We start from the raw sequence: 17,152 nt of genomic DNA, 5'->3' as shown, positions 1-17,152 counted from the left end.
TGGCTTTGAAAATAGTGAGAGGATAAGAAATCACATGTAGAATTTTTGGCTGTGTTGGCCAAAAATAACAGTGTCTGTGAGTGAGCTGTTTATTGAATTGGTAAATGCAGATATACCATTAACTACTGGTTACTCAGCTTCTTGTCATACAAGCTTTTTCCATTTCTGACCTTTAATACTACCATCTCACAGACATCTTTGTGCTGCCTCTCCTCAATGACATTTTCACTCAATTTGAAATTGTACCTCCCCCTCATCAGAGAAAATCTGTCCCATTCCGAATAAAATTTAGAAATGTAACTCTTCAGTGACTACAAAGGCAACATTAGCCTGTACTTGTTATTTTAAATTCAGTGAACATAAGCAGCTGACTTCCATTCTTCTAGTATCAAAACAATGTCATGTAAGTGGAATAAAGGGCTTTTTATACAAATAGCAAAAATTCACTTTCACCTCAACTGGTAAGCACATGGGCCAAAGCCTTAACTCGTCTACCCCATCAGTGACTTCAGTGGCATTATGCAAGTTTAAATCAGCTAAAGATAGGACCTTCATGTGGCTGAATGGCTAGAAAAGCTCCTTTCGTTTTGTATATTTGATATAATGCTATATTTCCAATGAGCTGAAGACTGAAAGTATTACTTTGTATACTGTAAACCAGTTTGCTAATCTGAAAGGTAATGGAGCTTTCAAGGGGCATATCTGCACATAAAATTAATTCAACTGAATAAACTCAGTTGCAGTTTGCATCAGAGTTTATTGTTCCGGGCACTATGTTTACATGTGTACCCAGGACTGCAGCATGTTGAGCTCGGTCAGAGCAGCTCCAACTGACAGGAGGCCTGGAGGGCCAGCCTGAATATTCAAATCATTGGCAGCTTAAAAAAAAAGAGCTGAGTTGATCTCATATATATATATATGTGTGTGTGTGTGTGCGCGCGTGTGTGTGCGTGTGTGTATAGTTGCAGAATTCTTCATGACGGCTTGCTGACATAGTTGTCAATTATTAGAATTCTTATAGTAGGGTCAGTGTGTTGTTGTAGCCATGATGGTCCAAGAAATGTTAGAGAGGCAAGGTTTTTTGTTATCTTTTACTGGACAAACTATGTAGTTGGGAGAAAAGTTTGATAAACATTTAGTCACATGGCCCTTCCTCAAACATTAAAAGACATGGCTTGAGCTAAACAGCATATAGAAAAAAATATTATTCTATAGGTAAATCAAACAGTCTGTTTAAAGGAATGCATGAGAGCATTAAAGTAGGAGCAAAGATATTTTACCAGGAGTACCTAAAAAACAAGTCAAGTGCAGTAGAATAGGTAACTTAAGGCATCTATACATGTACTCTGGGGTGGGGGGAGTGGGTGATTTAGTGAGAGTGGCTCTCAGAGCTGTTCTAATTAAAGCACTCACAGTGTTATGTGTATTCAGCATCCTGTGCTTTAAATTGGAGGCAGGGGTGCTTTAACTAAAGCTTGTTTAATGAGCTTTAAAGTACCCCTGCTTTCATTTTCAAGTGTGAAGACCCTGAATACACATGACGCAGAGGATGCTGGACTGCACTAATTAGCACACTCCAGCAGACAGGTAGCAGACTTGATTAATAGAGTCTGCTCCTATATGTGCTAATTAGCACAAGTTGGAGCAGAGCTCCATTGTGTGTACAGGTGCCCTTAATTAGTACAAGAGCAAGACCATTTAAGAAGGAAATGGTTTCCTATTACTGCTGGAGCAGAGAGAGATTAGCAGAGGTAATAGGTAGATTATAATGAGCCATAAAGCCACAGTCTGCATTTAGTCCAAGATTTTTAATGTCCAGTAAGGTTACAAATCTCTGTTCTGATGCCCATCTTATAGAATTCTTATAGCATGTTCATTCAGATCAGCCAAAGTAACAGACCACCCCTTTTGCTATGTAATGAGAGCATTGATGACCATGAGTTTGCATACAAATATGTTTTTCTGTCACATTCTCAGAAACACCTGTGTTTTTTTTTCCAAATCTTTAGCCACTTGTTACACTGAACTTGCTTTTAATAGAAAAACAAAATCAGGAGTGATGGCAGTTTGAGACTTCTGTCTGCATCATTTTATAAATTCAATGTTTGCTTTGTGAATGACTTGTTATATTGGGCACTCCATTTTGAAGGCAACATTAAGCAAGGCTTTGAGTATTCATTTTGAAACAGGAACTTGACATGTAGTAGAGAAACTACATGTCTAAGAAGCTGTGTCAAATGCAATCAAGGATCATCAGCACTGAATGGCTCTATACCAATGGAACAATGATACAGGTACATTGATTATGAACATCTTGGTGCACAACAGCTCTGTGTGTGTGTGTGTGTTTGTGTGTGCATTGGAGCCTGCAAATTTTCAGCCTAAGTACAAGGGTAGGAAATGAGTCAAAAGCTCTTTTAGAAGAAAAAGGCTATTGTGGCAGAACACCTTCACTACCCGGCACTTTAAGGGCTGAAAGCAGGCAGCTGGCAGATGCAGGCCAGTCCTGATAAGGTAGCCATTTTAGATACAAGCTGTTAGAGCTGGAGGAGCAGTCTGCTGCTTGCAGCCAAGAAGGCAATACCCAGCTAAGCCTCTGCTTACAACACCTTGGAGGTAAGGGAGGAACTATGGGGATGACAGGACATTCCTACAGCCCAGTGGGGTCCTGTTCCCCAGGAAGAAGGCTGGAGCCTACTGAGAACAAGGCCCAGCCTAGCAAGGAGGGCTAATAGCTTGTGGACCTACAAAGGGGCTAGGTAAACCCCTGATTAGAGCTGGTAGGGGAGAGGCCTAAGGATGAGATGAGTGTAGTTGAGAGAAAATATGTTTCATTAAGATCTTCAGGTTTCTAAGCAAGTCCAAGGGGAGATGGCCATATGGTGGGCCCCAGAACAAGAGACCCCTGTTGTCCACAGAGGGCAGCAGCTGCTAGACTAACTCTCTGACACCTTGACTGGTCAGTGTAAGGGGACCAGAGCTGAAAGGCTGAAGGGCAATTGTGCCCATCATGAGGGGCAGGCTAGGGCTGCAGAGCGCCATCTGACACCCCAACTGGCTTGGAGGTGGGGCCAGGACCTGAAGCATGCTGCTCTGGAGGTGGTATCCAGAAGAAGGAGGCTGCCATAGAAGGCCTAGGAGGGAGAGCAGGCTAAAAGTAACACATAGCTCAATAGGGACAAGACCAGGGCAGGTAGGTCTGCTTGGTCCTTTGTAGACCGAAAACGTCACTCTGCCAGGGAATGGTGGTTTGGTGGGGCTGTCTGTGGCAGGACAGTCCCCCAGAAAATGCTGGGTCAGTTACCTCTCCAGTAAAAGGTGGGTAGGGGAGCCTGATAACCCCAGCCTCCACCATCTGGTGGGTCATTAAGCTGGAAGGTAAGGAGGCCAGGCATGCCTAGGGAGAGGCACCTGAGCCTGTGGGGGTATAAGATCCCCCCTACAGTATAGGGGTGTAGTGTGGGCCCCAGCAAGATCCCCCCACAGTATGGGGGTGTAGTGTGGGCCCCAGCAAGAAGGCAGAGCAGTTATCCCAGTGAAAGGGTGGAGTGCATAGGGCTAGAAGCCTAGAGAATGGCAGAGGCCCAGTGAGAGTGGGTGGGGTGTGAGAGGCCTGGAGAGAGTGGGTGGCATGAATGAGACCTGTTGGGGTGGAGAGAATGGATGAATGTGTGAAGGTCTAGCAAGGGGCTGAATTCGGCCTGGCTTCAATCCGGACCATAGGGCAAATCAACGATGTCATCTGTGAGACATGAGGCATCATAATGGAAGGTCGGAGTCGTATATAAACCCCTAAGTATCGGGGTCTTAAATGGGCAGCCTCCTGCTTATTGTAACACCATTTTAATTTACATCAAAGGTATGGCAGATGAGATCAGGCAGACTGCCCTAGACAGGTGGGTGGGCCAGTACTGTGACCAGGCCCAGGAAATTGCGCCCTCTCACCTCTATCAAAGCTAACAATGCCATGTCACCTACAGAAGCCAGTCAGGCAGGCATAAACCTGGTCTTACGGTGGTGTAGCCTAACAGTGTCTATGCATAGCTGATGTCTTAGGACCTGCTGAGATGGCATATATTCCAGAATTTGTTGTTTGCCATAGATTTTTACCTCTCTTGTTCTGTTTTAAGAGTGAAGGGGTGTGTGTGTGTGTGTGTGTGTGTGTGTGTGTGAGACAGAGAGAGAGAGAATTATTTTCTATGTTTGTATTTAGTCACTTTTCTGCCATGTAAACTAGGTAACGAGGGTATACACAGCAAGGTAGACTCTGGGTGGCTTGGAACAGTTCAGATGCTGGTTCTGGGTGTCTTGGCAACTGAACAGCACAGTACTACTGTCTAAGAATGGCACCAGACACAAGAGCTGAACCAGGACAATATTCCTGGGACACCCAGGTATGATAATCAATCATCCAGATATAGTAGGAGCTTAGAAAGTCATAGGATTGAGCAGCTGGATCTGATACCAAAGACCGGTCTGTCAAGCCAATGAGAAAGGGTAGGTTAGGACAATAGTAATCAGGTAAATTAGTATTTAGGGTTTTATGTCATACTATCTCAGGCATATCCGCATATCAACAGCCAACCTTTCCTGCAAAAAAGGTACAGAGGTTTGGCACATGTCTATATGTGTTTCTTTTAGCTAGCTGAACATTGTAACTTGTAACATTGCCCTCCTTGCTGAAAGCACAGTATCGATTCCCGCATGCTTGAATGAGCTGCTGAAGATCAGCTTTACCTAAGGCTCCTATGTATTCACTCAAGGGGTCATCTGCCAATTCCTCTTTCCGGGTGAATAAGATAATTGTGTGCTTCAGGGCTGCTTCTCCAAATATCTCCTGTACTTTCTCCACTGACTTCTTGTCCTTTTCAGAGCAGTAGCCCAACTGTACTACCAACACCAGAGCATGGGGGCCTGGGGAGGAGAGCTGGATGCAATGACTGATCTCTTGTGAAGGATCTCTATCAGAGTCTGTTGTATCATAAAAGGCAGGAGTATCAATAACCACAACCTTCTTCCCTTTCCAGGTGCATCTTGCCTTGGCACAAGTCTCAGTGACTGACTTTGCACCGGCTCTAGAATTAAACACCCTCTTGCCAAGGATGGTGTTCCAGTGGCGCTTTTCCCTGCTCCAGTTTTCCCCATAAGTTTGATTCTCAGCTCTGATGCTCCAATGTGGCAGTTACCTTCTCCTGGATCAGCTGGAAACAAGTTTGACAGATTCAGAGATTCATAGCAAGAAAACAGAGGTAGGAGGACTCGAACTGGGAATAATGGGTGCAAACTAATGGAGAGTAGATTTAGATTAGACATTAGAAATAATTTTTTTACAATTAGGGTGGCCAGAGTCTGGAACAGGCTTCCAAGAGAGGAGGTGCTATCACCTAACTTGGAGGTCTTCAAGAAGAAGCTTGACAATCACCTGGCTGGGGCTGTCTGACCTCAGTCCTCCTTCCTGCCAGGGGCAGGGGGTTGGACATGATGATCCATTGGGTCCCTTCTGACTCTATAATCTATGAACCCAGTGATATGCCAGTTGCTTAGGTAACAGAGGGTGTTTTACTTCAGAGCAGTAGAAATGGACTGTGAAAATGCAGTTTTACAGTGAAATTCCACTCTTCATGCACAAATCATAAGAAACTAGAGCTTGTAGAAAAAGGCAACTGGGAATGGGGGGCTTAAAATTCTTATTCAAGAACTCTAGGTTGAGTCTTCTCTATCATATGGAGACTAAGCCAGTGCTTCCCTCTATGCCATCCTGTTCCAAGCTAGCATGAAGGCCAGCTGGATAGTATGCAAGTAACATGTGGCTGTTCAGTCTAAAAACTAAATTTTTGTGTGTATTGCACAAGCATATTGTGGATCTGTGTTGTCCAGAGGAGTGTTTTGGGTTGTCCTTAAAGTAAATTCAACAGTGACTATCCTACAGAGATGCTAATTGATTCATAGATCCATGTACTATTTCTCCTAAAGGTTTCTTAGTGTTATTTACCCATGTAATATAGATGCATATGCAGCACATTGTGCCATTTGCATGGATTTTAGGTACTAATTCTGCCTTTGCTATTAGACTCATTCTTTTCAGCATGCTCTGAAAGAATCAGCTATGGCCACTTATGGTCTGTGGTAGTTCTAGTTTGCCTGAGAAGGCATGTCACTCTGCGTAAGCCTCTGAAAGTATGTGAAAAGATTATGCAACATTAAGTGCAAAACCCCTCTGGGTTCATTACATGTTTGTGTGCGTGTAAAGAGAGAGAGAAAAAGAGAGAGAGAGTGACTATTGGATTCACTGACCAGGAGCACCTAGTGTGGTATATGTGGTATTAAATTTGTCTCAGTGAATTATAAAAAATAAATAGAATGTCCAAATGTATCTTTTTACCACAAGAACAAATACAGTAACACATGGATAACAAACAATAAATGAAAACCTTACAAAGAAAAGATTAAAAATCACAATATTTATATACACTCTGTCTCAGCACAGATTGACTCCATCTCCTCTGGAGCCCCTGGATAGATCCAATGCTCTTGTATTATAGTTTATACAAGTAGGACACATATCTGTCTGGCTGAGAAAGAAGTCATCCAAATTCACTTCAACCTCCTTCATTTCTTGGGACACTGGAGACATTTGCCAGCTGTCTGCCAGTAGGAGCCAAAGCTAACCAAACCCTGATCACCTAGCCTACTACTTGCTCACATTGGCAGCTGTACTGAGCTGTCATCATTCAATAGGATAGTCTGGTTTAGTCAACCAGACCCTGCCCTTGTTCACACAGATCTGTCAAAACACACCCCATTAGGCCCAAACTGCCTCACATACTTCAACTTGGTTGCTAGGATAATGTATTCCCTTTAACCTGGATGGTTTCATTCTCCTTGATGCAACATAGCCACCAGCCACCACCATTTCCCCACTGCACGTACTTGAGAGGGTCTCACTGACCTTCTGAAGACCACTGTCCCAGCTGCCAGCAGAGGGTTTGGGATTGATTGAGAGTGTGGTTGAGGGGTAAAAAGGTAAGAAAGGTTTATTGACTTAACAAAAACACAACTACACATAGTAACAAGACAAACAATGACAGACAAGAATAATTCACATCAGCAACTTATTGGTAGTCCCCTCTGATGCCTGATGTATGACAAGTTTCTCTTTTCACAAAGCTTAGCCAAGTTAGGCATCCCTGATCAGCACTGTCCGAGAGGTACCGGGAAGGACCCTGGTATGCAGTCCTTGGGCGCCTTGAGATCCACGGGGCCACTGATCCAGGTCAACAGCTAATTAATCCTTTTCACAGAGCTGTATCTTCCTTCTGAATGATTTCCGGATGTTTCAGCCAATTTATAACTTCTGACCTGTGCTGATAACTTACGGCCATTCAGATTCTTTTTACTTCAACTGTCCTTAGACAGACCAATAGCAGTACAAGCCTTGCATTCCTTTGGTAAGGTTAATTTTAACTATGCCACAGGGCCTTACTACTTCAAGGTTTTGCTAAATTTACTAGGCCTTACTTTATACAAGGCCTTACTACATCTTAAACTTTAATTAGGCTCTTAGCAACAATATATAGCTTAGTATTTAAACAAATAACAGAAAAAACAATTGGTCTAATCATCATAGAGTCTTCAGCTAGCACCTTTATCATACAGACATAATTTTCAGTTGTCACAGACCACCACATTGTGAAACGTTCCCTTTTGCAGTACAAAGAGATTACATACGGTCAGAGGAAAATCAGGAGAAGTGGCTGTTGGATGGAGAAGGAATACCTTTAATCTCAAAACCTGCATTTCCATGCATTTTAAGTAGCACCTAAACCCTTTTAGGGGAAACAGGATTTAGGCCTATGAATCTATGTAGGCAAGTCACTACTGAACCAGCTCTGAGGGCCCAAAAACCTGCCCTCTGGTTGACAAACCCGATCCTGTGAAACTATGGAAAACTCCCTTGTTTGCTGATCATTCCCTTAATTTCTGAGGCTTGTCACTCTGTATACCTAAAAATTGCCAGATGAGTTAAAGATAGGTTTTCACTACTTTAAATTATATTGTTCTCTGTTGCTGGGGTGGGGGGTGATTTACACCGTTATTGTTGTTAGTCCATGACTAGTATTTTTTCAGTTTATTTATTGTCTTTCATTTTATTTCAGAAAGAATTAAACCAAATAGATATCCAGAATGAGATTTCAAACCATCAGCGATGTAGAGGTACTTATAGTGACAATTTTGGTTTCAGCCTATTGCAATTTACTATTTATTTAGATAGGGGAATCTGTGCAACAACACTGTTCAATAGATGAGCACTATAGACAAACCTGTGGTAGTTCTTACTGACATGAGCATCCCTCCTAATGAAGTCAATGAGACATCCAAGGTCAGGCTCTAAAAGGTTCAGTAGGTACAGAGTCAGGACAATGTGACATAGAACAAATGGATAATGGAGTATGGTTATTAGAGTAGGAATATTTCATAGAACATATGTTTCTTCACAGCAGCACTGAAAAAAATGCTCTCAGACAAATGCACAGGAGTGGACTATTTTTTAAAAAGGTATTTATATAATGCAGAGAGATCATAGAGCTCGTAGGCACTGCTATCACATCAACAAATCGCAAGCTTTTTATTTAATTGTATGTGATGCAGGGGAAGCATTTAGAGCAAACAACGTTCCATCACATAAAATCAATTTAAACTAAGAGACCCAAGATTTCAGCTGTAAACTAATGCAAGGCGAGGACATGATTCTGCAAGGTGCAGAGCATCTTTTTGCAAGTTACAGAGCATTGTTGATTCCCATGAACTACATTGGGAAAAGAGAGTCATGATCTTTACCCTTCAGAAAGAGCTCAGGACCTCACTGGATAAGGATCCCACCTAGTCAAAAACAGGTCTAGTACAAAACTGATACTTTCAGTGCTGTGCCTTGATTGAGCCCCCTCCTTAGGCAAGTGTTCAACATGCATATATTCAGAAGCTATCCTGGTAAGGGATGGCCAGAGTTTAATTTTGACTTGTATGTTGGATGTCTTTACCTGTACTGGTCCCTGAAAGAAAACAAGGAAACTGAAAAATATATTGTTGTTTTTAGCCTGTGGTTGAATTAGCTACAAATAACCACAGCAGAAGCAATTATCAATGAAAATTGCTCTAAATACGAAATGGCCACATTTTCCATTGCTGCTGGAACAGATATTTTTAAAGAAATAAACTTAATCTCATGTTCAGTGTTTTTTCTTTCTAAAATCCAGAGAGACAAGCAGTTTGTGGGGGTCAGCCTGAACAAATGCATGTGCAGTCCCCGTTACCAGGGTTACAAATTATGGCCATCTTCTCTCACAATCATAGAAACAAGACTACAACAAACATAAATTACCTATAATTTTCTTATTCCCATAATTCGCATTCACACTTCCACTGCTGGAGATGAGTAAAGGAAAATATGGTTCATACTGCTATGAAAAGATGTTAAAGCCTAAGATTACTTCAACTTTGAAAGAAAGCTACCTGTTACCATAAATGTGAACACTGAAATAAAATCTTTGATAGGATCAGGAGAAATATTTGAGGCCTTTCAGATTGTTTCAATAGAAATCTCTCTCTCTCTGCTCCACAAATTTAGATTATACCTATTTTAAAAAATGTAAAATATAAAAATCCATATAAGGAGTGTTCTGTGTTGTACACATTGAAACTAGTCTTTTTTTGGAGAAAAGTACAGTACTGCTGGCTTTAGAAAAAAATATTCATAGCACATCTAAATTATAGCTCCAGATTCTTCACTAACATGCTGGTACAATGCAGGAAGTAGCCTTATGTTCAAGCCAAAAAAGTGCACAATTCAGGCTTTGCCTCTTTGGGGTTCTATATCCCACAAGCTCCACGGCTCCCATGGAGTCTTATAGGCCTCTGTGATGGCATGTCATAGCCACTGCACCCAGATGGTCTGTAAGAGGGTTAGGACATTTCTCCGGTTCGTATCATAAAACTGACAGTGACTCTGGGTTCAGTGTATTCCTGGGCAAAAAGTGATGGATGCATCCAGGAAGGGGAAGAGGGAAAGCATGTGCCAAAGTCAAGAAACCCTGTCCTACAGGTAGAAAGAATAACACGTTCCTTGGCAACAAGCTTGAGTTCTGAAGAGGGAAGAAGCAATATATTAACAGATACCTGCTAGCCACAGGACTACAATGAGCTGCAACTCACAGACTGATGTTTTGTCCCAACACTTCTATGAGTCCATAAGATTGCTTTTTCTTGCTATTCCATAAAATGTACAACTAGCCCTCTGCAGAGCACATCACCGCAAAACAGTCATCACTCTCTCCTCTCAATGCCACTGACATTGTATTCTCTTCTTTCTCTCTCCAAGCCTAAGCCATAAATATGAAGGCTGTTCCTCTTTCTAATTATACAAAGCAAGCCTACAGCATTTTGCTTCATAAAAGAGCTTGGATAAAAAGCAGCATTTTCTGCCTCCCAGATGGAAAATCCATTGGATTGAGTGGGAAGTCTCCCACTGAGTTCAGTGAGCTTTGGTTCAGGTCCAGGACTACGAGACTTCCTTTATATAATCCATATAATTACATATAGAGTCAGTCAATTTTTTTCTGAGGGAACAGTTTTTTATTGTAAAATGCAGGTTTGTTGAAGTTGAACGTATCAATTCACTAATATTTTTGATAGGCAAAAGCCAATTAGTTTTAACTTGTATATCATATTAAATATTAATTTCAACACATTATATTTATAGTCCTTGTTATGATTTCATACTATATATAAGTACATAATGTTTGATATAATTAAAATGGATTAAAAAGCTAAAATGAATTTAAATAACATTATAATGAAACATGTTGACAGTATCAAAATGAAATTATTCATTTCCTGCAGAAAAGCCATTCTGCAGGTTTCTGTGGAAGAGTAAGCTGAATGGACCTGATTGGACCTAACTGAGCCTGACTGTGGGTGGCTGGGGCTGACTGTAGTATGAGCAAGGAGTTGGGGCCTACCTAAGCTGAAAGGCTAGATTTGCTAGAAGTCAATGACATGAGAACAAGTGGCATAGGACCAGTGAACAGACAAGCAAACAGGGAATTTTGAATGGGGAGTTCACTGGGGATTTGCCCAGTTACTTTCCTTGTCACCCTTCCTTCATTGTAAACTTGCTGAAGCAGGCGAAGGAGGAAAATGGTAACTTTTTTCCAGGACATAGTGCGGAAGAGTATGAAGGACCTAGCAGTATAATCACAAGGATGGCTGGAAAGCCTAGCCAAAGCCCCTGCCACTGCCAGTCCTTCCTCTGCATACTCTGTCCAGGCATGGCCACTGACTATGAAGGCTTCCTCCCAGGGTCTGACCTAGCTTTTTAGGGACTGCAGCCTGCATGTCCCTACCAGGGACAGCCAAGTTGGGGAGTGCATGAGATGTGAGAGGTGCCTCTGAGTGGATTCTCTCAGGAAAGTGGTACAGGAAATACAGGAGGAGGAGGTGGATAGCACTAGAAGCATCCAAGAGCAGGAGGTTTTCATTGATTTGATGTACAGAGACTGCAAGCATCATGGAAGATAGATAATCAGATAAGGCATTAGAAGACAAAGAAGGTTCTCAGGAAGGTGGAAGCTGGCATCTTGTCACCTCTTGCAACAGGAATCGGTGGCTGTCTAGCCAGAAAACAGGTATGACACCCTGACATTGGATTAGAAGGAGCCCACTCCAGCGGCAGTGAAGGACAAGCCACATATCCCAAGGAATGGGAGGACAAGACCACTGCTACCAAGAGGAAGCAATATGTGGTGGAGGTTGGCAAATTCCTATTGCAAGGTGTGGAGACAGCCATATGCCAGCCTGAGCTGTTGGTTTGGGAAATCTGCTGTCATCCAGGAGCCCTCATCTGAGATGTGACAGAAAAGTTGCTCAGACTTATTTGGTCCTCTAACTACTATTCTACTATTATGCATCTCATTCATGTGGACCCTAATGATACTGCCAGGGATGACATGGACCAGATAATAAGTGGCTACATGGCTCAGGGAGCATGTAGAGTAGGGGAAGGGAACCCCATTGCTGCCTATCTCTCTCCCATATTTCTGGGTTGGGTTGGGCCTTGGGGGCGGGGGTAGGCCAGGTCCACATGGCAGGGGTCTCAGTTCCCCCACCCCCAGTTCCCAACATGGTAAAAAACTGGGCTGGAAAGCCCTAAGTCTGCAGGTCCTGGTTTTATCTGTCAGGAGGCTGGGACAGGGGGCAGGGCATGCTAGGTGGTCCTCCCCAGGTCTTGGGTCAGGTCTTGGTGGAGGGGGACAGGCTGGGTCCATGCAGCAGAAGGACCCATCAGCCTTTTGACAGCTGCAGCCAGGAGCCACAGCATGGGGCTGCCCATCCCAGCTTGGACCCAGCTGGGGTCCCCATGGCCTGCCCCAGCAATTGTGGGTGAGAGGGCTGTATAACATGGGGGCTATTCCCCCACCCCCATCTGGCTGTGTAAAGAGGAGACAGAGATTTTGATGTGATAGTTTGGGGGTGGGGCTAGGCTCCCCTGGAGCAGATGAGCACCAGTTGAGGCTAGCAAGCCCTACAGCAAGGGGTCCCTGGGTTACCAGGGAAATGTGACCTACTTTGACTTGCAATGGGATGCAGTACAAATGTTTGGTAAAGCGTTTTAAATTAAAGCACTTCAGTTTGATACCACAACTATCCAGGGTTAACTTAGAGTGGAATCTGCCATTTTTAAAGTGCTTTGTGTGTCATGAATGTTACAGCTGTAAAGCGCTTTCTGCATAACTAAATTACAATAAGTATAATATCTGTATGCAGCCATTGTGTCATTCTCTTGCAATCTGCATACCTACAATGTTAGGCCCTTAAAATTTTGAAGACTGAGGACATTCAGAACTAGTTCCATTTTCAGTTATTCAGTTGCTACAGGTGTTCTCTTAGTTAATTCATGCTCTCTACTTCAAGGCAGGATGACAGTGGAAAATTGTTGATTGAACATTTTCAGTTTCAATAAACTTTAGTTTACTTACAGTAAGACCATCTACTATTAACAATAAAGCAGTTTTTATTGTTTTTTTATAACAAATGTGATAGAAGCACCTTATTGAAATCCTTTTCTATGTCAGTGTAAATATTTCAGATTGTCTTAATTTGAGATATGAAACTATTAAATTACAGTAAAAATTCTATATGGTTCATCAAATTCTGGTATGACACCCTGCATTTTGATTCAAAGCTTGTAGTGTATCACTTGCAGAACATTTTTGTGAACTCCATTGTATCATCTAGGGACTCTTTCTTTGGCGTTCTTAAGACTAGGTACTGAAAAAAACAAAATATTGGCACATAGGTTAAAGTCTTTTAAACTGAACGTGTAGGGGCTGTTCACTACACTGAGGAACTTCTCTTTGGGCTTGAAGTTTTCATCTCTCTGCTCCTTTCTTTTTCTTGCTTTTTTGAGTAACTGAATGCAAGATAGCATTTGTAGCTCAGAATGGCCATAATTTCAGGAGCTACCTCCAACCTGAATCCTGGATGAATATTTGGGTTGGATACTGATTTATACATTCATTACCATGTTGAAATGCATTTCCTCAAAAACAGAAGATATTTCCTTAACAGTAATTCAGAGTTCCTCCTTTGTCTAACCAAATGAAGTAATTTGCAGTTTGTATATTAGTGCTGACTGACTACCACAGTACTAAAGCACTATCTGACTAAAAAATGAAGAGGTTTAGAATAAAACATACTGATATAACCAAATAAATAATAGAAAACCATAGAATCATAGAAAAGTAGAGGTGGGAGGGACCTCCAGAGGTAATCTAATGTAACCCCTTGCCAGAGGCTGAGAGAATGACAGAATGAGCAGACTAAAACTTCTAAATGGGCACATTAACTCTAAAAATAAAGCAACCAATTCTCCCTGAATTTTGTAGGTTGTATCCTGGTGTTCCCCTCAAATCCCTGAAACACAAGTTTTATCTTGAATTTGAAAATAAATCCTAATTCTGCTTTTAGTTTCTGGATTCAGGGCAGCAACAGACCTAAAGAGTGGGTAGCTCAGGGACACTCCAGAGTAGAACTGAAAGACATGTGTGTCCACGTCTTTAGCCTTCTGTGTCCCAATTTTTCTGTTTTTCCCATTAATCCTGGCTCAAGCGTAAGGACAAACTTACAACTCATACTCCAGGTTCTAGTCTGGAATCCCCTTGGCACTTATTTTTATGAGGGTCCCACAAATACTAGTATGTCTTGTTTGATGGTAGCCCATAAAGCTGTGCTGCTTTTGAAGGAGGGAGGATTCTATTTGTTCAGTTTCGTGCTTAAGCCTTGAACAAAACAGTCCTTCTTGCTGTTCCTATAGATTTGATACTGATGGGAGGGCAACAGCCTGCTAAAGGAGGCAAGAACCTAGGGGTCACTTGGGAAGAACATGCAGTATAGCTGCCTTAGCGCACCGTTGCAACTGGGTTAAATAACCTGGTCTCTAGAATTAATGGTGGCGTATATGCATGGTCTGACACATTTTAATTAGAAGACATGGGAGGCTGCGTTTAATTAGTATGCTCTACCACTGCCACAGTGTCACGTGTATAAGCCCCTGCAGGCTTAAAAACGGCCGTTGGGGTGCATTAACTAAAGCTTGTTGAATGAGCTTTGGTTAAAGCATCCTGCATCCATTTTTAAACACATGGGGGCTTAATACATGAGATCCATTTTAATTAGAGTAAGTCTTTGGGAACTCCTCTAATTAAAACACCTCCCTCCCCTGCCAAGTACATGTATAGGTACCCAATTAGCCTACTTGAAGTATCACGCTAAGGTGGAGGTACTGAACTCTGTCTGGTTTCAGAGATTAGTACTGGATCTTTGATGTATAAAATTTCCATGATTTTAGTTCTCCAAAGTTTATAAAAGGGGTTCATGCTAAATTGGGAGAACAGAAGAATGTCTGTGTAATGTAAATAAAATTGTGGAATCTAGCTGTAAAGGAGTGTGATCACTACAGTTGTAGTTGGCAACTGTGTGGGCTAAGTAATTGGGACAGATTTTTGGACACCTCTTCACTGGTCACCCATATAAAGGCCAATTACAATGTGATTCTGTGTGTTAAATATTAAAATTGTCATCTAACATTTGTACATATGATTTTCCATGCAAAAGAAGGATATAATGAAAATTACTGCGTATGAATACAACACAATGTATACACTTATAAATAAAATATCAAGTTTTCAGCATACAGCGTACAACAGAAGCATTTCAAATAAAGTAAAAATTATTTCCAAATCATATGTTATCTTTCTAGAGATTCAAAATAAAAGTTAATGTTTAAGAATATTAACCACTGAAAAACTTATTTCCTTCAATCTGTGCAGTTAGCATTAAAACAATGTTTTGAAATACAGCATGGCCTATTAGTTCATATATGGAATGGTTAAGAACCTGATCATCAGGGCTCGGGACAGACATTACACATAAACTGGTTTACACCTGTAACAGAGCAGACATTCAGGGCACATAAATCAGTTTGAAAATGTCTGAAGCTGGGTTGAGATAAAGCTGGTTGAATGTGGTATCAGACTTAATTGATTTGGCTTAAACTGATTTATGCAATGTCTGTCCCAGACCCCTTGCTGGTTTAAATTAAATCAGATTCCCCCAGCATCCTGGCATGCTCTCTGGGCTGGGCAGAGCTCTGTTCTCTGCTTCAGTGTGCTGGGCTGGCCTCTAGCTGGAGCAGGGGCAGGGTGTGGCCAGATGCTGGCCTGCTATGGCACCTGAGGAAAATTCCTCCCTCCATCCCCTCTTCCTCCTGCTCCACTGGCAAAGCTTGGGAACTGCAGCTGCACCAATACGGCTTGCCTGCAAGGCAAGGATGGAGTTAATTCCTTCCTCTGCCTCCTCTCTCCTCTGGAACCCCCAGGGGTTTGGCTGCAGTCTCTGCAGCTTGGAAAGGGATTAATTCCACAGTGTGCCCCAGAGAGGAGGACAGAAGTGGGGTACAGAGGCAATTTAGTCGCCTGTGTGCAGATCCAAGCTCTGCACCTGTAAGCCCAAAGCTAAGACCAGACTGAGAGGTGGGAAGTGTTGACAAAGACCTGACAATCATCACACATGCTGGAGATGTAGTTAAGGGAACTTGCAGACAGCTTCAGCAAAGAATGCAGAGAGCTACATATCTAAACAAAGCCTTTCTGAAGGCCTGGCTATAAGAAGAAACTCTGCCCTCAGGATTAGTAAAACCAATTCTTGTCTTCCTGGTTTACATTTTAAGTGAGACTAAGTTGTGTATGCTGTGTTTTACTGGGCTGTATCTTAATTTAGGCAAAGAGTTTTGGTAGTTCCTGTTGTATGCTTTGCAAATTGCTGTGTTCAATACCTGGTTGCTTCAGAGAAAAGACATTTTCCCCATTCCTCAGTCTTGAAGCAGCTGCTCTCCCTCCCTGCCTCCCCTCCTGGCTGGTGGTTGGCATCCTGTGTGTTGTGCTAGCCCTGGCTGGTGCTTGGACACACCTCCTTCATTCCAGCAGGGAGGGGTGAGAGCCTTGGAGGGCGTCTCTCTTCCTTTTCCTTTGGCAGTGGCTAGCAGGCATGCTCTAGCATACCCCAGCTTTTGGCTTGAGCCACTAAAGGCATGTGGCTGCAATTCCTGGTTTAGCAGAACATGTCTGTCCCATTATTAATTAATTTAAGCTGTGCAGTTTAACTTGCAAAGGGTGAATCAATTCAGGCTTGGGCTTTTTGTATGGTTGTCCGTAGCTCAGAGGTATAACTGTTTTAGTACCTGGGGAAGAGTGGAGTTGGGGAGGGATGAAGAAGGCAGATTCTGAGCAAGTCTTATCTGACCTGGAGACTTGAGGTCTCCAGGTCCTGCTAGGCATAAGCTTACCACACTCAGGCTGCACCAGCCTATGTGGCTAGGCTTCGAGCTGGTGCTGGTAACATAGGGTCACTGTACCCTGGCTACAGCAGCTGATGTGGCAGGGACTCAGGCTGACACTGCAGCACAGATTCCCCATAAAGCAGCTTTGCCAAGCTCTATGGAGGGTGTCTCCATTTTGGTGCCCCCTCTATATCTGCATCCTGGGCAGGTGCCTTGCTCATGTACCCCAGGGTTGGCAACTGACCATAAATTTACAGACCA

The sequence above is a fragment of the Crocodylus siamensis genome, chromosome 1, assembly GCF_052110815.1.
Source record: "Crocodylus siamensis isolate JL-2025a chromosome 1, ASM5211081v1, whole genome shotgun sequence".
NCBI lineage: Eukaryota > Metazoa > Chordata > Crocodylia > Crocodylidae > Crocodylus > Crocodylus siamensis.
Note: the sequence above shows the minus strand (reverse complement) of the source record.